Source organism: Mustela erminea, chromosome 12 (assembly GCF_009829155.1).
Source record: "Mustela erminea isolate mMusErm1 chromosome 12, mMusErm1.Pri, whole genome shotgun sequence".
Lineage (NCBI taxonomy): Eukaryota > Metazoa > Chordata > Mammalia > Carnivora > Mustelidae > Mustela > Mustela erminea.
The window spans coordinates 71,878,524-71,899,705 of NC_045625.1; the positions used below are offsets into that span (position 1 = coordinate 71,878,524).

The 21,182-nt window shown below is 40.7% G+C and overlaps 1 protein-coding gene across 7 annotated transcripts in view; it reads right to left on the reverse strand.

Moving 5' to 3' along the window:
• Positions 1–21,182, reverse strand: part of LOC116570493 — a 192,042-nt gene that overhangs the window by 37,077 nt on the left and 133,783 nt on the right. The window contains exons 5-6 of one of the 7 annotated variants that reach the window (XM_032307683.1): positions 7,397–8,649; positions 7,133–7,305 (exon numbers count right to left, since the gene is read on the reverse strand). The exons of the other annotated variants lie outside the window; for them this stretch is intronic. The gene's annotated coding sequence lies outside the window, so the exon portion shown is untranslated. The remainder of the gene's footprint in view (positions 1–7,132; positions 7,306–7,396; positions 8,650–21,182) is intronic. 7 annotated transcript variants of the gene reach the window in all.

Sequence of the window (21,182 nt, forward strand, 5' to 3'; positions counted from 1 at the left end):
TCCCCAACATCCCTGTCTTCATGCCTGAATGGCTGAACTGAGAACAGAAGCAACCCTGTTCAACACACCAAGATCAGAGTAATTGATACAGATCTTCCCGAAAATCAACCCAACACTGTCCTAGTAGAAAATCACCCTATGCCTGGTTTTCAGTAGTTCTTTCCCATAGACTTTAAGGTTGGGGTGGGGGGAAGCATGATTATTTATACAGCTGGTTTAGGTTATTTTCATACAATCTGGACTTAAGCACTTCTTTCTAACAGTACAGTGTGAAAGGCACTAAAGATACAAGGAAATCGTATTTGGTCTTTGCTTTCAGGGAGTACCTAGCATAACTGATAATCAAAGAATATATAGAAACATTATCTTAGACTGAGGTCAGCAAACTTTTTCTGTAAGGTAATAAATGTTTTCAGCATTACAGGTCATGCGTTCTCTGTTGTAACTGCTCAACTGTGCTCAGTTGTAATACAAAAACAGTCATAGACAGTACTTAATAGATCATCATGGCTATGTTCCAATAAAAATTTGTCTACAGAAAAAGGCTGTTGGCCAGATTAGTTTGCTAATCGCTGCCTCAGACTTATTGGGCAAATTAGGACCTGAGATGAACATCTCTCAGAGGAAAAGGTAAAAAAAATTAAAGGGTGGGTCCATTTTTGGTTAGCGTGGTTGCTTGAGTAATTAGAACGTTATTCCCGATGGTGATATTTAAAAATTTATTAAAACTCCAAATAAGATCTATGGCATCTCCTGTAAATATGTGAGAAAATAAAGCAGTTACATTTAATAAGAGAATGGCTTTATTCATTTAAAAATATCTTTAATTCAAGATTTGCCAGAGTTGTAATTCATTTAATGGGAAACAACTGCCAAACATGAAAATGATGTTGTAGAAATCCACAGGGCAGAGTGGAGAAAGCCCTAGAGGGAAATAAGAAAAGTCTCAATGGATGTGTGTGGTGGAAATGTGTCCCTGTCATGCAGAGTTCTTAATTTTTCAAATCATCATGGAATATTCTGGAAAAACCACTCTTGTCCCAAAACATCAACAAAGGTTTCCTTTCTCATTCGAGTCCCCTCCAGCAGCTAGAAATTAATTGAGCAATGGGGCAAATAAAGAAGTCTGGAAAAAATTTGAGAAAGTACACCTAATATTAGTAGTGATGTTCTAATGAAATCCTGGCCTTACAGAAAGAACTTGTTTATAAATTGATTTGAGAACTCCATTGAATCACAAAGGCTCTGGGTAGATGATGCCAACAGCTCAGCTTGTATGACAAAGCAACATAATCTCCCAAAGTCCATCGCCTTTTCCTCACTAATATCATTAAACCTCACAGTGTCCTAAAGATTAGGAAGAAAAGTACTCTTCGTTTTATTGTGAAACCAACATCCAGACAGATTCAGTTTCAGTCAGTAACACAATCACCGCTGTCATTCACAAAATGACTTTCGTTTCTAGAGGCGACAACAGAGCAAAACTGAAGAGGTAGACTTCACTTCCACATCACTGATTCCCTGCTCTCCCGCAATACATAATTTCCTTTATATTTAAGGGTCCATCAAAACATCCCAAAGATGTCAGTTGACAAATATTAATAGACCTTGTAATCCCAATTAGGTCTTTATCTACATTTTCAAAAAGGACTCTTAAAGTCCAAAGAATCATTACAGCTCTAGTATTGATTTTGAATGGCAAAACCCCAAGCATCATCAGTGATAAAATAACTTTATCAAGCAAGGGAAACCGGCTCTTCTCAAACTTAATGCTGACTAGTTTCCCAAGCACTTAACAAAACGGCCTCTGTGGATTAAGACTGAAGTGGGTAACCGGCTGTCCATTCACCATATCAAACATGTTTCTCACAATTTAAACACAAAATGTTAACGTCATTTTAAGCTACTCAGTGGGTCTAGTTAACTAAGTTTCTTTCTAAGTGTGTTTACAAAAAGCTTCATTCTCAAAAAATGTGAAATAAAATAAGAAACACACATCTCTTGGTCTCCCACTCTATTTATTGTCTGGTGCTAGAGGCTGGGAACACCAAGAAATGTAAGACCTGATTCCTGTCCTGAAGTAGACTGCATGGTCAAAACAAAAATAAACAGTATAGCGATTCATCATTTGATAGGTATAAATCCCTACAAAACTGCAATTACACACACGCCAAACTACTCAGGTTTATTTTTACCGGTTTCCCGCTGCACTTAGAATAAAGATACACATTCTGAACATGGCTGATGAAAACTCTTAACCTCTAGGTGACAGCCTTTTCTCAGGCTGTGGGTCCATTTGCTCCCCCTGCTCCACACATACCATCCATCTTTTAGTCTCTTCTTCTTGCCATACTCTCTCCTACCCCAAGGCCTTTGAACAATCTTTTTTCCTGACCCTAGAAGGTTCTTCCCTCTGCTTCCTCCCTAGACAATTCCTTTTCATCAGCAGCACTTAGATAAAGTTTTTACCCCTAACCCCCACATTATGTTCTTTCATTGCCCCCATATGTCTATCCTTGGTATTTTTCACTGTAGCAAATCATCTATTCATTTCATAATTATTGTATTAATAGATTTCTCTCGCCTCAAAGCTCTGTGAAGGCAAGGATGATGTATTTTTTTAGCTTATCGCTGAATCACTTATGCTTAGCTTACACTAGAGGTCCAACAGATACTGTCTGAATAAATGGCTAATGAACAAATGAACATCTGGACTTATATAAACTAATCCATATCCTTTTTATTTGATAATAATCATTTAATATATAATTATTAAAGTCTAAAGTTCACTCAGCAAATACTTATAAAATTCTTACTATGTATCTGGCACTCTGATAGACACTGGAATATAAATATGAAGACACTGTCCCTCTCCAAGCTGCCTACTGAGCGAGAAAGACAAGTTAACAGATCATTATAACTGAACACATGTTACAGGTAAGAGAAATCCAATGTGCCACGAGAACACAGAGACAAGAATTAACTCTGCCTAGGGAAGCTCAGCAAGACTCCTAAGGAAGTAACGTCGGAATTCTTGAAGAAGAAACAGAAGTGCAGAGGGAAAACTAGTGAGAGAAGGCATTCTCTGCAGAAAATGGAACGCGCACTCACCTGGGTGGCTCAGTTGGTTAAGCAACCAATTCTTGATTTTGGATCAGGATGCGAGATCGAGCCCTATGGTGAGTTCTGTGCTGGATGTAGCCTGCTTGAGATTCTGTCTCTCCCTCTCCCTCTGCCCCCTCACTCCCACCCCCCAAAAAAGAAAAAGAAAACGGAGCATGAAAAAGGCAAAAGATTTGAAGAGGTTGAGATAGGTATGGAAAAGCAAATCGTTTGGTACCACTGTGACTGCGACATATGAATGGGTATGATTTGAAATCAGCTGGAGACTCCAGGCTGAGGTACAGAAAAGCATGAGAATCTGAGCTAAGAACAACCTGCCTAAGTGGGACTGAATGGCAGTTGGTGACAGGTACAGAACAGAAGCTGGAAAAGAACTAAGAAAGAGAAAAATACCTCCATGGGAACAATGGCAAATACTTGGTAATCAGGAAACCCACCCCCCCACGCCCCCACCCCGGCCACAGACTGGAACCACCTTTCAAAATTGCACACTTCCTAGGGGAGTGTTTCCCATACTATCTTAACTATAACAGTCACGTAACTATTAAAATATGTATTCTGAGGACGCATCCCAACCCCTCTGAAGCAGCATCCTCAAAGGAAAAAACTGGAAATCTGAATATTGAGCCAAAACCTCAGGTCAATCTTATTATCAAGGAAGCTTGAGAAACTTCTATTCCACCTTCAGGTAAGGCTCACCATCCTTTTCCCCAGCACTGTCCATTGGCTTCTCAGGGGTGTGCCTGTCTGAGAAACTATCAACGTCAATTAACAACATAATGACCCTTATTTCCAATTTAACAATAAAATATGACTGTGTTAGCGCAGAGAAAATATAAGCATCATCACTACCTTATTAGGAGAATCACACAGGCTCCTGAAGGAAAAGTTCAGCTAATTATACACAAAAGACAGAAACACTAGACTCTGTGCAGATGGACGAAAGCCCATGAACTTCTTCCCTTAGTGCAGTGGCTCTGGGTGATGTCTCGGGTCTCCAAACCCATTTGCTTCTCCCCAAGTGATCATCAATTAAATCACCAGTTGAGGCTCCAAGAGTTATGTGACCAACTGCAGAATAACTGAAGCTTGTTCAACACTTAGTTATTGAGCTTTTCACCAACAGAAAATAAAGAAAGGATACTTAGTACATAGCACAGCCTCGTCTGAGTTTCTCACTCCCCTCTACTGGAAGACAAAACAAAAACAAAATGTTTTCTATACTATTGAGGCATCAGTGTTGAGATTTTGAGGTAATCATTTGGATGCCAACCCTTCATTTAGCCCCACACTTCCTGTGGCGAGCTGGGTCACTGCTTGACTATCCATGACTACAGATGTAAATGGACACCTGGGTATTGCATGAATTGTTTTGTTTTGTTTTGTTGTTGTTTTAATTTAAATTTAGGTAGTGAACATACAGTGAAATATTGGTTTCCGGAGTAAAATGGAATGATTCATCGCTTATATACAATACCCATATTGCTCATCACAAGTACCCTCTTTAATCCCCACCCCCTAGCTGGCCCAACCCCTGCCCACCTCCCTCCATCATCCCTCATGTTGTTCTCTCTCATTAAGAGTCTCATGGTTTGTTTCCTTCTCTCCTTTTTTTCTTTTCCCCCTTCCAATCTGCATAAACCATTTCTAATAGAGAGTTTTTGCCCTTCTTGGGAATCCAGCTGGGTGATTACCTCCAACCTCAGAACTCATTGAAAAGCAAAGCAGTGGAATCTCTGGTTGTTTATACAATTTCCTTGATGGTTTTAGTTAAATAATTTCACAGCTCTATGCCTCAGTTTCCCCACCCACAATTCACTGCAAGTGCTTTTTAATCCATATCATATATTATAAAAATTTAAGAGTTTCCCTGACAATACATCAAAATTATTTGTTGGCATAAAGCCATATTTAAATGGCAGCTTTGTTCCAATGGGCAAATACATATAATCTGCTGTTTTTTTCATTTTTAAATTGGATTCAGTGATGCTGAATTTATGGCAGGCACCCCATTGGAGGCAACACAAATTGCAGGGACTGGAAAGGTTCGTTCAAAAGCAGAACCTGAGAAGTGAATACTATCTGTCATATTTCTTACCTAATGACATTTGAATGTAAGATTTGAATGTACATCTTAATAAAGATGACTTGCTTTCCAAAATGTCCTGCTGATTTGGTAAAAGAGGATTTGGAGAAGGAAAGCAACAACAGTTGGAAGGGGAAAAGACTAATTCCTACAAATTTCGACAAATACCAGAAATTGCCCTGGGTAGTCCAGTGGATTTAATTGAGGATCGCTGGAAAAACTGAGCATTGCTTCGTAAATGGGCATCTCTAAATTTTATGGATCTACTATCGAGTCAAAAACTGATCCATGGGAGGGGCGCCTGGGTGGCTCAGTGGATTAAGCCGCTGCCTTCGGCTCAGGTCATGATCTCAGTGTCCTGGGATCGAGCCCCGCATCGGGCTCTTTGCTCAGCGGGAGCCTGCTTCTCTCTCTCTCTCTGCCTGACTCTCCGCCTACTTGTGATTTCTCTCTCTGTCAAATAAATAAATAAAATCTTTAAAAAAAAAAAAAAAAAAAAAAAAAAACTGATCCATGGGGTTTTCCAAGATTTCTTGCCCTTTGGTCCACAGTGGAATTTCTCAAAGTATATTTTCAATGGATGATGATTAAGAATTATATGAAAAAAATAAAATAGGAAGGTCATGATCAGAACCCATCATATATAGAAGCTTGATTCATGGCAAAAATGAAACTACAGGAAGTAGGGAAAGAATGGCTATCATAATAAATGGTGCTAGAACAACTGGGCATCCATAAGGGAGAGAAAATGATATTACATCTATGACATTAGAGTAAAAAAAAAATAAAATCACACTGCACATTTGACATTTTATATATAGAGCAGTGCCTCTCAAAGTATGGTTTATGGACCACTTGCATTCAGGTCACCGGCATGATAATGAAATATATAGATTCCCTAGATTACCTTAGACCTGCTGATTCTCTAGGAATGAGACCGAAGAATCTTTATTTTTATCAAACTCCCCTAGATGAGTTTTAGCACACTAAAGCTTGACTTTCACCAGCAGAGTGTTTGGCAGTTATGAAAACAACCATCTGAATCCCAGCTCTGCCACTTAGGGGTAAATTAATAAATCTGTCTAAAAGCAGTTTTCTTACCAGTAAAATGGTGATAATACCAACCTCATAGATAGGTTGCAGTGATTAAGTGTGATACTAGATATATAGTGCTTAGCACAGTCTTAGTTCACAGTAAACACTCAGTAAATATTACAATTACTTCCCATATCCAGTAAACCTACCAAAAATGAAGAGTTTTCAGTCACTAACAAAAATTTGCAATTATAAAATTACGGTTTGGTACTGGTAATACGGTATATAAAGCACATAACTATCGTGCTTTTAATCGTGAATTAACAGGTAAGTGGTATTTGGTCTTGAGAACTTATTTGGAGGTCCTACTTGAAGATCATAGCTATTCATTCATATACCCCCATCTAAGAAGTCATGGTCCCATCCAAAGATGCAACTTTAGAATGTGTGTATGTGAGGCAGTGATCACTGTCTACCCAGTGACCCTGACGAGCTAAGTCACCTTGGTCATCAATGCAATGACAGATTAATTTATTCAGCAAATGTTTATGTCCCAGGCCCTGCAGCAGATGCTGAGCACTAAGTAGAAAAAGATGTGGACCTTGCTCTCCAATAGCACCTAGTTTGTGTATATTCCAGCAATTTTTGCTGTTGTTGCTGTCGAGTGGCAAGAAGACTAGGAAACCCTAGTTTTATAGGCAGGGCCTTTATGGCTGAATCAGTGGTAAAAGAAAGATATTAAACAATAAATGCACCCAGCTCCCTCTCCTCCTCCTGTCTCCCAAAGCAAATGCTTTTCCAGATTTTCTTCCAGCATCCAGTACTACATTGATGAGAAATGTGCCACAATGAATGAAGGAAGGGACCTACTGTGAGGAGTAAAACTACCTTAGCAATCTCTTGTACATTCCTCTGCCTGCTCTTCAGCATCGAGGGACTAACCGTCAATGCAGAGAAGAAACAGCTGCTTCAGAAAAGAAAAGGCAAAGAATGCAGGTGTCTGGGCTCCACTGTGCCGGGACAGACCTAGCCAGGGACACCTGAGATTCAGATGAGACATTCTGCAGAGACAGGACAAATTAGTTTCCTAGGGCTGCTATAACAAAGTTCCACACATTGGGTGCCTTACACAATGAAAATTTATTCTCTTACCATTCTGGAGGCTAAGAAATTCATCAGCAAGATGTCACCAGGGCCATGTTTCCTCTCAGTGCTCTAGGGAAGAATCTGTTCTGTGCCTCTCTTCTAGCTTCTTGGTGTTCCTTGGCTTGTAGCTGCATCACTCCAATCTCTGCCTCCCTCTTCCCATCACCTTCTTCCCTCTGTGTCGTCTCTTCTTATAAGGACACCAGTCCTTGGATAAAAGGCTCACCCAAATCCAGGATCTTCCCCTAAACTAACTAATTATATCTCCAAGGACACTATTTCTCAATAATCACATTCTGAGGTAGAGACAGATTTAGGGGAGGCACTATTCAACCCAGCCCAGTCTCAGTAGAGTATGGTTTGAGGAGGAGAAGGCAATGAGGCAGGGATGGGCGCAAAGGCAGAAAAGCCTGCACACCTAACATCTGGCAGCACCCAAGTAGTCAGGGCTGCCTTCCACATATTCCTATGTCCACCAGCAGGGCCGCCATATCCACAGGAACAATAGGCACAGGCCCTAGTTCCTTTAGGGGCCCATGAAAATGTTTCAAACTCTTAAAATCTACAAAAATAAACAAATATAATCCAACCTGGATTCCACATATACTTATATCAATGCAGTCCATAAAATACAGTTTTTAATATTTTAGGCAAAAATGCCTAGGGCACACAAAAATCACAATGCAGCCCTGTTCACTAACATCCATCCTCACACTTTCCACCTGAAATTTCCTTCCTCTCCACCACCATCTTGTCTTACCCTTCAGGACTCAATTTTTGAGTCAGTGCCTCAGGGAATGTTCTTTGACAACCACCCCCACTCCCTTCCATTCCATTCCCCCACCTAGCTTGGTTATGTGCACCCCCTTTCCAGCATTCCCTCAGTTTATCACTTGCATAAGGAGTCCCACCTCACTCTCTGCTTCTAGAGACCATGACCTAAGACACTTTGTGTGTCTCTGACTGGCAGCATTACCTGGCAAAAATTCTCTAATAAACAAACATGCTGAATGAACAAAGTGTTAGAGAGGCATGGAAGCGAGTATCAAAGACTTAACCAGGCCTCCAATAGGGCTGAATTGCTAATAAAAGAGCTTCAGTCCTTGATAAACTCTTGCTCTTCAGCATCGAGGGACTAACCATCAATGCAGAGAAGAAACAGCTGCTTCAGAAAAGAAAAGGCAAAGAATGCAGGTGTCTGGGCTCCACTGTGCCGGGACAGTCCTAGCCAGGGACACCTGAGATTCAGATGAGACATTCTGCAGAGACAGGACAAATTAGTTTCCTAGGGCTACTATAACAAAGTTCCACACATTGGGTGCCTTACACAATGAAAATTTATTCTGAGCACAGAAAGAAAAGATAGGGTGTAAGTTCCAGAACAACAACACAAGAAGGGTTCCTGACAAAAGCTAGAGAAGGATCTAACAATTAAACCTGAGGGACAGCACCTACTGTGTGCCAGCAAATCACTCCCAGACACCACAGACTAACGATAGTAAGCCATCAAAACGGAACCAGGTGTCCTTAAATTCTCTAAGATGACATCGGCCCTAGAGCTGGGGACGAGATGAATTGGCAACCATGGACCATGAGATTGGTGCTGAAGAATTGCTGGGAACAATGAGTTGGTGATAAACGGGTTGCCTCCGAAGACCTGATACCTCATGAGAATATCCTGGTGAGCCTCAAAGTGTGATCCTCTGGAGCCCACATTCAACAAGCTGGAAAGATGAGAGAGGGTTTCAAGGCATGGAATTTCTATCGCGGATGCGGTTCACTCCTCTCAACCTTTGCAGCAGTTTTGGAGCTGAGCAGATGGCAGGGGAGGGCTTGACTAAGTGGTGAAGTTTTAGCTGCAAAAGGCAATTCCTAGAATGACAATTCAGAAACTCATTTCCCCCAACACTTATCATATTGGCAAAGGGTTTATGAATCTTTTTAGGAAAATGAGAAGGAAGCAGTGCATCAGAATAAGGCGTCCTATGTTTGGGTAGGTTATGTGGAAGCAAACACGACCGAATCCAATTCTTCCCTTCTGTTTGCTCTTCCCAAGGAAGGGGCCAGACTTGTTTGTAAATTAAATAATACTGAAAAGACTAAAGCTTAGGGTCTGAGGTATAACAAACCTCCAGCACATAAAGCAAGTGATCAATGCATTCTGAAACCGTATATGATAGTTTCCGTTGAACTGTTCCAACCCCACCTGGCATTACAGACCCGTGTAGCTTCTAGCTCTCTCTTAGAAAGAGACGGCAAGTTTGTAGAAAGAGCATAATCTGGATTCAAAGCCTGTCTCTGGTACTAAATAACTATATGATCTTGAACAAATGACTTTTCCTTTCAGAGCCTGTTTCCACAAACATAAAAGGGCGGAGGAGGTGGGGGAGGGGACAATAGCTATCTCAAAGGATTATTGTAAGAATTCAGTGTGATGATGTATACAAAGTCTCTGGCAGACAGTATGACCTTAAAGTGTTACCAGTTGTGTTTTTGATAGTTGGCTTTTCTGTTTATTTCTATTCTGCCTAGCTTGGCAGAAGTTTATGTCAAAGTAACTGTCATGCTTTCAAAAATTCTTTCAGTTCTAGCTCATCTGTAATTTTTCCCTTAGCTTCAAGCAACTTTAATATTAAGATAGTTCATGAAAAAAATTTGTTTTCCTTTAAGTTCCATAGCCCTTATTCTGTGTGAATGAGGCAGTAAGATTCAGCTTTGGTTTTAGTTTTGATCCTTTACAATATACACATAACAGAAACTGTAAATGTATTTGATATTCAGAAACAATGTATTGTCTTTTAATGAGGACTGTTTTAATTCCATTTAATTTACTCATGCAAAAGAAGTGTTATCTGCAGAGATGATTTCTGTGGCAAATAACAGAAAAGCTATTTAACTGGTTTAAACAATTAAGGGAATTTACTGACTCCTGTCACTGAAAAGTCTATAGGACTTTTCATGGTTTGGTCCAGGCTCTGCTTCAGTTTTTCTGCATTCCGCCCCCCCACCCCCAAGTTCTATCTGTCTTCAGACGTTGGCTGGCCTCATAAAATGGTGGCCAGCAGCACTGATAGTGATTCTGCATTCACATCCAAGGGCAAAGCAAAGGCCAAGGTCAGTTTTTAGAACCATCATGTCACTCTGATTGGACTACCCTGATAACAATCTCAGTGCTAGGGAAATGCTATGCACTGATTGGCTTAAACTCCTATCAATCACTATGGCAAGGAAATGAGATTATTCTGAGTGGCTTAGACGAAGCAGAAGCAGGACCTGCCTCTGGATCAGAAGATAAGATTCATCTCTGCTAAACTTCATCGTTGTCACTCAAGGAAGATGAAATGGATATTAGAGGAGAAAAATCCCTCTGAAAATTGTTAAAAAACAATTTCTAGCAATTTAGTACAGTGTTCCTCAGTGCCTATTTTTTTTGAACTATCACTAATTTCACTATGCTGAACTCTTTACAAATAAAATAACATAGTTTAGCATCCAATGCAACGTTAGAGTCTACTAATATAAGGCAAGTTATTAGCGAGAATTAAAAGACATCTAGGTTGACGGGGTCTTTTTTCTTGGTTTTCCTCTCCCCACTTTTCCTTATTTTTCTCTCCCCCATTTCCTCACTTTTTTCTTTTTCTCACGTTCTTCCTTCCATCTGTATTCCTCTTCTTCTTAATATGCCTTTTAATATATGCACATGAAACAAGATGTGAGATTAGACATTTCCTGATGTCTCGCGATTTTAGCTAAAGCCGCAAAGCTGTTGAAACAGATGATAGTGTCCTCTTAGGGAGGCACAAGAGCATCCATTGCTCACCTCCCTGGCAGCCTAGGAAAGGGAAAACTAGAAATTCATTAGAAAGTTCCTCAAAGGTAAATTTATATACACAGGTAGGAGGGATGCCTTCACCTGTCGGGAACAACTGAGGACGGCTTTTCAAGTGAATTGCTGAGAAGGCAGCACTTGCCAGAGGGAAACTGGTATCTTACTCCCATGCTACATGTCTATAAAAACCCACAGTCTGGGAGTCTAGGGGCACAGGGGAAGAAAGGAGAGAGTGAAAGAACAGATACTGCCCATCTTTGCCACCGTCAAACCCCGAGCTTCTAGTCAGAATTGGGTTGAGGAGAGGGTAGAGAACTTGAGGGAAGATTTTAATTGTGTGCATAGGATGGAAGGTCTGGGGTTTTGTGTGTTTGTTTTATGTTGAACTAGGTTTTCTAATACCCCAAAATATAACTTCAATAATAACCAAATGTGACTCTGCCTGAGCTGTTTTCAAGAGGTGAGGAAGAAAAAACCCTAAAGAACATTGTTAGTTGTTGGTACATCTTTAAAATGTTTTATGTTACATTTTGATATAAAGGGGGAAAAAGCTGTTTCCTAATTGTACTCCACTGAATGCAAGTTGTTTAATAAACTCATGAAAGCATCACAGATATATCTTCAGTGCGCTTTCCGTGACCATATCTACATCATGCATCAGTCGGGTCCTGCAAGAAACAGGAAATGTTCAGAGAGCAACTGAGGGGTTAACAAAGACATAGGTGGGACTAGAAACTGAAGATGACGGAGGGGAGCTTCCAACAAAAGAGAGCACCCTGAGGCCTACAGGGAGAAAGGGAGGGGGTGATTGCCCGAGCCCTGAGACAGGGCGAACTGGTGCCTTGGATATCAGCCAGCAAGGAAGCCCAGCCGGTGGTAAGCACAGAGCTGAATGGAGACAGGTGAAAAGCTCACTGGGATTGGCAGATGGCAAATACTTGGCATAGATAATATTCTTTAATTGTGAAACTCTGGCAAATATAACTGTAACTGATGTATGGAATATTCAAATTACTTAAAACTGGTGATAAAGCAGAATTTTCCCACTTTCTCCTGGCAAAAAATGGAATTATAGTCCTCAAGGAGAAAAAATGAACCTCAGACCAATGAAATCAGCCTTAAGAGTAGAGAAAATATTTAAACACAAATGTTATTCATCTAAAATGAGTATAGATAATGATATGATAAAAATTAATCCCCAAAAGAAATCTGCAAATAAAAACACTGAAAATGAAAGCTGAAGAAAGAGTGATACTCTGCGGGATTACAAATGGCGGCCACTAGACTCTGAGCCACTTCACCCACACTGACATGTCTGCACAGATCATTAAAGCACCTTCGCTGGTAACACCTTTGCTAAGACGGGCCCTCAGTAGTCTATTTTCTGACATCTGCCATCTAAAATCATGATAATCAACTGTACTCCTAGGGAGAAAGTTTTGTCTTTCTTGGTCTTTTTCCCCCTTTGTGTCCTTCTGCCATGACTCTCTGCCTTCTCATCTTGGTGAAGTTAACATGGGCCAGCGAAAGTTTCCACATCCTTGTTCTTTCTCACTGATCAACTAGGGAAGCAAGATGTGTTCAGCTAACTGTTTCCTGGACCTACCCCTCCAGCTCGTTCCCACATTCCGACCATGCAGATATCTTTCTCTTTCTGAATACAAACACGAAGCGTTCTGGGTTCTTCCATTGCTCTGGAAACTTTCCTCCCTGCCCCCAACACACACACACACACACACACACACACACACACACACACACCCTCCTGCTTCCTTCCCATCCAAGGAAATTCTTCCAGGTCCAGTTTAAAGGCCATCTCTTTAATCAACCCTCTACAAATCTCACCCCATACCAAACCCCCACCCCTAGTCTGGCCAACAGAGTTCAACATCCTTTCTCCTCTGTTCTCCTGGTACTCAGTCTCCAAACTTCAGAATGGTCCTTATCACTTATGCTACAGGTAGCTCTGATGGTAACCATCTTCTCATGAGAATGTTATCTCTATAACTCTGGTGGCAGAGGGAGAAGGTTCATAATTTATGCTGAAAGAAAGAGAAAAATACCTAAAAAGTTTTTCAAGGTGTCATTAAGGTTTTATAAGCAATAGAAATAACCCTCTGTTCCACAGGTGTATCAGGGACCAGGACTACAAGGAGGTAGATGACAAGCTTCCCACTTGAACCAGAAATCAGATCAAGGCCACCTCAACATCCCTTTTAAACAAATACAAGAACAACATGTAATAAATTAAAACATGCATTTGCCTCTTAATTTTTAGTCAAGTTCTATATGTCAAGTTGCCTTAAAATGAGAGGTGGCTGTTTATTAATATCTTCCTGTTTATTAAGGAGCAATAAAGTGGCTGTGTTTATGAAATGGGCTGTTGCGACAAGACATCTACACAATTATAAATAAAGCAAAGATTAGCAACGCAAGATCTGAGATTTTATTTGTTTTCACGAGGACTCTCCCAGTCGCTTCATGCTTAATGGCAAAGTCATGACTGTACCCTAAGGTCTATTTACACAAGACTAAGCGGCCATCACCAGCCCCATTAATGCCTCAGCACACTCAGTAGAGCTGACTACAGACCAGGGAGAAGAATGATGTCACTTGGCTTTCTATAGATACAATTCCTTAGTCTTTGAGTTTCCTTTGCAGTCCGTAAAGACAGACCCCCAAGCGCAGGTAGAGACGTTTCAGACTGTGAACTTTCAAGAGTTCCCTCCGGGCCCACCCCTCCCCTTGTCATATTTACTATGCACAGTACAGGGGTCACTCAGGCACAGTAAGTTCCGATTACCTGCAATCCATTGTTCTCCAAAACTGCTTGGTAAACTTATAAACGACTTTAAAATTTCATTGGTTTTCCTGCCTGAGGTAGGAACATTCTTCCTGCATCTACAGTTATCAGCACATAGATCACAACCTCCTAGCAGCAAGGATAAATTTCCCTGATTTCTAAAGCAACATATTGACGTGGAAAGAACGCTTTATTTAGAGAACTAAAGTCCACATTCTGGCTATATTACCTGGGCGGGGACTAGGGTGAGGTGAGCACTCACTCTCTAGGTCTTCCTGGTCCTGGCAGCCATTACAACCTCTGTGACTTGTTTTTTTGTTTTTTGGTTTTTTGAGTCAATTCATAAACCATAACATTAATCATTTTGAAGCGTACCTTTTAGGAACATTTAGTATGTCACAATGTGGTACAACATCTAGCTAGTGCCCAACATTTTCATCATCCCGAAAGGAAATCGTATTCCCATTAAAGCAGTCACACCCCATTCCTCCTTCCCCAGTCCCTGGCAACCACCATCAGTTTTTCTATCTCTATGGATTTAACTCTCCCGGATACAACCTGTGGGCTTTTGAACAGTAGTCCTAATACCTAATTTACCTTGTGCCACGATGCGATTTGAAGAGTTTTATGTGCGTTAATCCAATTAATCCTCACAAAAACCCAATGAGATGGACACAAATAGCCCCAGGTGAATGGCTTATTATTTAATTCTCTAATTATGATTTCTTCATCTGTGAGATAAAGAAAAAAGCAATACTCCAACAATAATTTGCTAAGCATGTTTATTTATGGGAGAAGCATTGTTCTGGTTCAGGAATAGCAAACGAGATTCATCTCTAACCAAGTGGGAGTGACTTCCTGTTGAACAGGGGGAGAGAGGTCTTTGAGATGGTTCATGGGGCAGAGTATAATCATTGACTTGTGGTGTCTGTCATGGACGGAGGCATGGATGAAGTATCATAAGGAACAGAGAATTTGCCTTTCCTCCTGGAAGAGTGAGGGGGCGGGGGAAGGAAAATGCAGACTCCATCTTAGCCAGGATGGGAAGGAAGCATCACTCAGAGGAGCATGATGAGAATAAGGTAATTTACAGAGTATTAAGAGCAGAGGTGTTGGAAGTCAAAAAACCAAAATGGAATATGTTCAAATCTCAACACTCTACAACTCTTGAAAAGGGTAACATCTTAAAAATATTTTAACCTTCCATTTCCTCTTTTGTAAAATGGATAAATAAATCCAACACATAGGGTTCTGGTGGGAACAGCATAGGATAATACAAGTGAACTGCGGAGCACAACTACACATAGTAAGAGCTTAATAAGTGGTAAGGAAATAAAATATATATAGTATATTGTATATTGAAATATTATCAATATACTTTATATATGTGAGATATGTGTGTGTGTGTGTATATATATATAAAGGGGGGGAGAGGTATAGGTATAAGTGTACATTGTAACAAAAACACAAACACATATACCTACACCTTCTCTCCTTTTTATGGGACATACAGTGGACAGAAAGGAGGAATCAAGGCGACTTACAAGAGGGAGAAGAGGTCAGAAAAGCCTCATGAAAGAGGAGGGCCTTCAGATGATACTTGAGAGAACAGACCCACATGTCTCACCCTGTTGTTTTGAGGATTTGGTGACATCATTTATTTAGAGCATTCAGCAGGATGCTCGCAGGCCACAAACATAAGCTGAATATAAATGTCTGGGTTCGTTGCTTTATTATTCCACTGTGACCCTCTGAATCAGTCAGGGTTCTTGATGGCAAACAATAGAAACTGCCTCCGGCTAACCTAAGCAGAAGAGAAATTTCTTAGGCGGGTCTCAGGGAGCTCAATGAATCAACTGGAAGCAGGCTCAGAGCAGAGGTGGGAACGCAGGGAGGCCGGGCAGTTGTAGCCAGGAGCAGGCAGCCTGGCTGGGCTGTCACCATGCACCCCACCTCTGGGGGGGACATTCAGCACTGCTGCCATCAGCAGTGTCCCTGGGGTTCCCTACCACTCCCTCAATGTAACTCCTGGTGAGAAAGCTCACTGACTGACTGGGTCTGTTGTCTACACCTCAGTTACCCATTTCATCCAAAGAAGCCATCTGGCCTCCTCAACTTGCACAATGAGAAGCAGCGCTTTTTCCTACTGAGAATAATCACATGACAGGGATTTACTTCAGTGATAGAAAAGGAATCTGGATGTAAGGTGTCAGAAGAGTTTCAGCTGTACCTTAAAGAACACTGTCTTGACATAGCAGAGAACATCACCATAAATCCCAGAACTTTCTCTTCAAAATATAAAATATTCAGTAATCAAGATATTCAGGTCATGTTTAGGTGTTTCATGTCAAAGATCTGCTGTATAGTAGGCAATCAATAAAAAGTAGTGAAGTAATTGTAAAAAGAGTCAGAAACTGTGATTAATATTAATCATAAACTATGATTTCTTCAAATCTTTAAAAATGGCTCTAAAATGTTAATTTCTCAGTTTGAACTCCTCAATATAGGCTAATTTGAGATGTGGGAAGATTAGTTCTGCTCTCTTTACCCCCATTAACAAATCTGAGAGATGTTTTTATCTAATGTGAGCGTGAGCATCTGGAAAGTAGTCAGAGGGGAATACAGGCTTACTGAGTTGATAACAAAAGCTGGTTGTTAAGAGTGAGTTGATAATGGATTAGCAAGAGATCTTTCTGATGCTCCTAAAAGATCTGCTCTGAGATTTCCAGGAACTACACAGGACTTTAGACAGAGGGCAGGAGCTAGAGAAGAGAAAAATTACTTCCGTAGAAAAACTGGCCTCTTACCACCGGTACTGAAACGTGTCCAGCTCTGTCTCATGTCAGATAAACCTCCCTCTACATCTTCCTCTGTGGGGCCTGCCCTACTTCTCTTCCCTCAACTGTCCTAAACTTCATAGTTCCTCATATTTGTTTTTTGACTTCCCACCTCCCACTCACTTTCCAGCCCACCTCAGTCTGGCTTCTCATCACACTACTCCACTGAACCATCACCTGCCAAGGTCACCAATAATTGCCTTATAGCTAAACCTAACAGATGCTTTTCCATCTTTGTCTTCTTTGGCCTCACATTGTCTGTGGATAATGCTCACGTCCTCTTAGAAATACGCTTTATGAAACTTTCCTAATTCAAGAGTCTCATGGTTTGCGCCTCTGTGTATATTCAGTTGTAATGCATTATCTTGGATTTTGCAAAGGCACCCAAAACTCCCAGATTGAACTCATCATCTTTTTCTGCAGATACATTTTTCCTGTGTCCTCCTTCAAAATGAATGCCTCTCATTTGCACAGGTCCTAAAGCTAAAGACTGTACCATCTTTGAATCTCCCCTGTGGGTACTCAGTCTCTCAGCCCCATGCCCCATGCCTGTGGGTACTCAGTCTCTCAGCACTGCCCCCCCACCATGGGTACTCAATCTCTCAGCCCCATGCCCCATGCCTGTGGGTACTCAGTCTCTCAGCACTGCCCCCCCACCATGGGTACTCAATCTCTCAGCCCCATGCCCCATGCCTGTGGGTACTCAGTCTCTCAGCACTGCACCCCCCCCCCATGGGTACTCAATCTCTCAGCACCGCACCTCTCCCCTGTGAGGTACTTGGTCTCTCAGCACCATGCCCCTCCTCTATGGGTACTCAGTCTCTCAGCACCATGCCACCCCCCCACCAGTCAGTGCTGATGTTACAGTTCCTAAATAGTTTTTGAATACTTCTACTTTTCTGCCTCCTTTCTGAAACAATCCTCATCCAAGAAACCAACTAAATAACCAGATGAGCTTAATGAGCTCGCACCTCTGAGTCTCAGTTTCCTGGTTTGCAAAATCAGACAGCATGAACAGCAAATTTCTTCCTTTTCTATAGTCTGTGATTGTAGGAGTTTAATACCAAGAAGGGGCTTGAGGTAAAATCAATTCCTGTGCTTTGGGAGATGATCTCACTTTCTGCACTTAAATTAGATACTGGAGTGACCAAGACTGTGCTTCACATTCTCCCACGGCAGTACTCATACAGGCAGTCTCAGGGTCTTCAAGACGACTTAAATAATAAGCCTCTTCTTAAGTAAAGATCTGCCTTATGCCACATTTTGAGCTGTAGAAAATAGTTTCAAATGAGATTCTAAGGTTGGTAACAAGTTATCTACTTTGTTTCATTTTTTGGTCTGAAAGCTCCTTGAAAAGAATAAGACAGAACTCCTACTTCCTGAAAATGTCCCATATGAGGGCGGGTGGGGAGTCCACCTTTGTTGACTACGTCTTGAGGGTATATTTGAAAACCTGGTTAACAAGGTTGTTGGAGATTGGTGGTGTGGAGATTGCCATAAGGAAGAAATTTGATTGATCTGCAACAGTAGTAGGGTCAAAATGAAAGCATAGAAGAGTAAAGGATTTATTTAGGCCCAGTGCTTTCTGTGAGAGAAAAAATGAAAAACCATAAGAAGATGGAAAAAGTTAAGCAACACAATATGGTGGATTCTACTAATGAGTTTAATGGGCAGCCATTTTAATGGGAGCAAAACTAGACTGTAAACACTGTTCTAAAATTATAGGTTCCAGCTTCACTAGCCATAGTCTGGTGTCCCAATTTTTAAAAGGCTCATTAAAACGTATCATCAAAAAGTAGTATTTGCTGGAAGAATCTCAGTCCCATAAAAAGCACTGTTGGGGATTCTTACCATAACCCACCAAATGAGTAACCAGCCTTCCCTTTGAGGGAAGAGACGAGATGTGAGCTGAACATCAAGTGCAAATGACACGGAATCAGAACAGAGTTGGAAAAGGAGGACCATCACCAAATTGCAATGTGTGGTCCCTCTGGAAAACATAGAGCAGCCTAGAGTGAGGCCTGGGGAACCAAGAAGAAAAATATATATACGTATATATTAATGGAGAAAAGATCAAGCTTGTAACTTTATTCCCGGGCTTCACAAGTCCCATTGTCCTTTCCTACCCACGAGAATCAGTAATATTCGGGGTGACTCCACTAATCATGTGGCCTTGAGTATTTCAGCAGACATCATTTAAGTCATTTAAAAGGATAACTGCAAATTAAATTAGTTCATCCTAATTATGCAAAAATGATAAATTCAAATAAGCAAGGTAATTCACTTCCAAATTAAAAAAATTTTTCAATCACTTGGCATCTCAAATCAAAGCAAATGGGTAATGTTACCAATTATATCAATTTGACTCTTAAATTTAAATACATAAACATATGATGAACTGAATTAAAATTCTTATTTGGTATGCACTTATTAACATTTGTACTAGGGTAGAGAACCACATTCAAGATATGAAACAGGGTCATGTCCTTGAAAAACAAAGAAGGTGGTCACAAAAGTATTTTGTGAGGATCTAGTAACAGAATGAGTCCCCCAGATCTACTAAATAAGTTATCCCACAGGAAAAGTAAAGTAGATCACATTAGTAAAGGTAATATTACGGAAGCTTATGAAATATTTATCAAGGGTAATATTTGATAACCAATAAAAATAGTTTTAGGAAGCAGTATGATAAGGTTAAGTTTCGACATGGTTGCACTTATGAACATGAGACTTTCATAGAAATGGAAAGAAATGAACATTTATTGAATATGCTGTGCTAGGCACTACTAAATACTTTCAAATACAGTATATCATTGGAAACTAGAATTAGAGACATTAAATAACTTACCCTAGATCACACAGTGATAAATGACAGAGAGGTAGGACTTAAACTCTTTTGATTACACATGAGAATTATTTTTGTCACATCTGTATCACTTTATCCTGAGCCAGTACTCAAAATATGATGGTGTTTAAAATATTTGTGGGGGGTGCTGGGGTGCCTGGGTGTCTCAGTCAGTTAAACATCTGACTTTGATCTCACCTCAGGTCTTGATCTTATGGTTCTAATTGTAAGCCCCATGTTGGGCTCCCCAAGAGGTGTGGAGCTTACTTAAAAATAAATTAAAATGATAAAAAACAAAATATTTGCTTAAGTATTTCCTAAGATTTCTGATCAAGGTCAATTCAGATTCTAATTTCAAAGCTATTGAGTAATAAAGTGATTTTTAGGAGAAAGACAAAAACAAAAAATGTGCATAAATTCGGGGTGACATTAGGAATCTCTCAAACACTTGATAAAGCATTCTTTATGACTCATATAAGAATGAAGGAATTATCTATTGCTATATAAAAAATCACACCAGGGACACCTGGGTGGCTCAGTCAGTTAAGTGTCTGCCTTCAGCTTAGGTCATGATCCCAGGGTCCTGAGATCGGGCTCCTTGCTCACTGGGGAACCTGCTTCTCCCTCTGCCTGCTGTTCCCTCTGCTTGTGCTCTCTCTCTCTCTCTCTTTGACAAATAAATAAATAAATAAATAAAATCTTTAAAAAAGAGAGAAAAAAGAAATCACACTAAAGTGCAGTAGCTTAATACAGTAATTCATTCCTGTGTGTTACTGTTCTGTGGATTGACTGGGACTCACTGGGCAGTTCTGTCTTAGGGTCCCCCAGTACCTGCAGTCAGAGGTCAGCTGGGGCTGCAACCATCCATAGCTCTACTGAGCTGGATGTCAAGATGGTTCACTTACATGACTGGCCAGGGATGCGGCTATCATCTTATTTGGGGTTGGCAACTGGAGGGTCTCAGATGACTTGAGCTTTTCTGAAAGTAGTGGCTGGATTCCAAAAGAGCGCATACCACAGTCAATGTTCCAAAAGACCCAGGCTTCTTACAGCCTTGCCTCAGAAGTCCCCAAAAGTCATTCCCAGATCATGCTATTCGTTGAGCTGGTCACTAAGTCCCAGGGGTAGATTTAACTCCACCTCTTTGATATGAAGAATAACATGACCTAAAGGAACAGAAGAAGACTAATCACACCTTCATCTTCTGCCTCCTGGTGTCTCTACTTTACTCGCTGACTTCAAAGGGGAAATGTATAATAAAATTACAATACCATAAGTCATTTTGTTGTATCTTCTCTATCTTTTTGGCTTTCTTTCTCTGGAAACAGCATTCTTTTTCTTTTTCTTTGACGATTTTATTTATTTATTTGACAGAGAAAGAGCAGGAGAGCACAAGAAAGGGGAGCAGCAGAGGGAGAGGGAGACGCAGGCTCCTGGCTGAGCAGGGAGCCTGATGCAGGGCTCTCTGTCAAGACTCT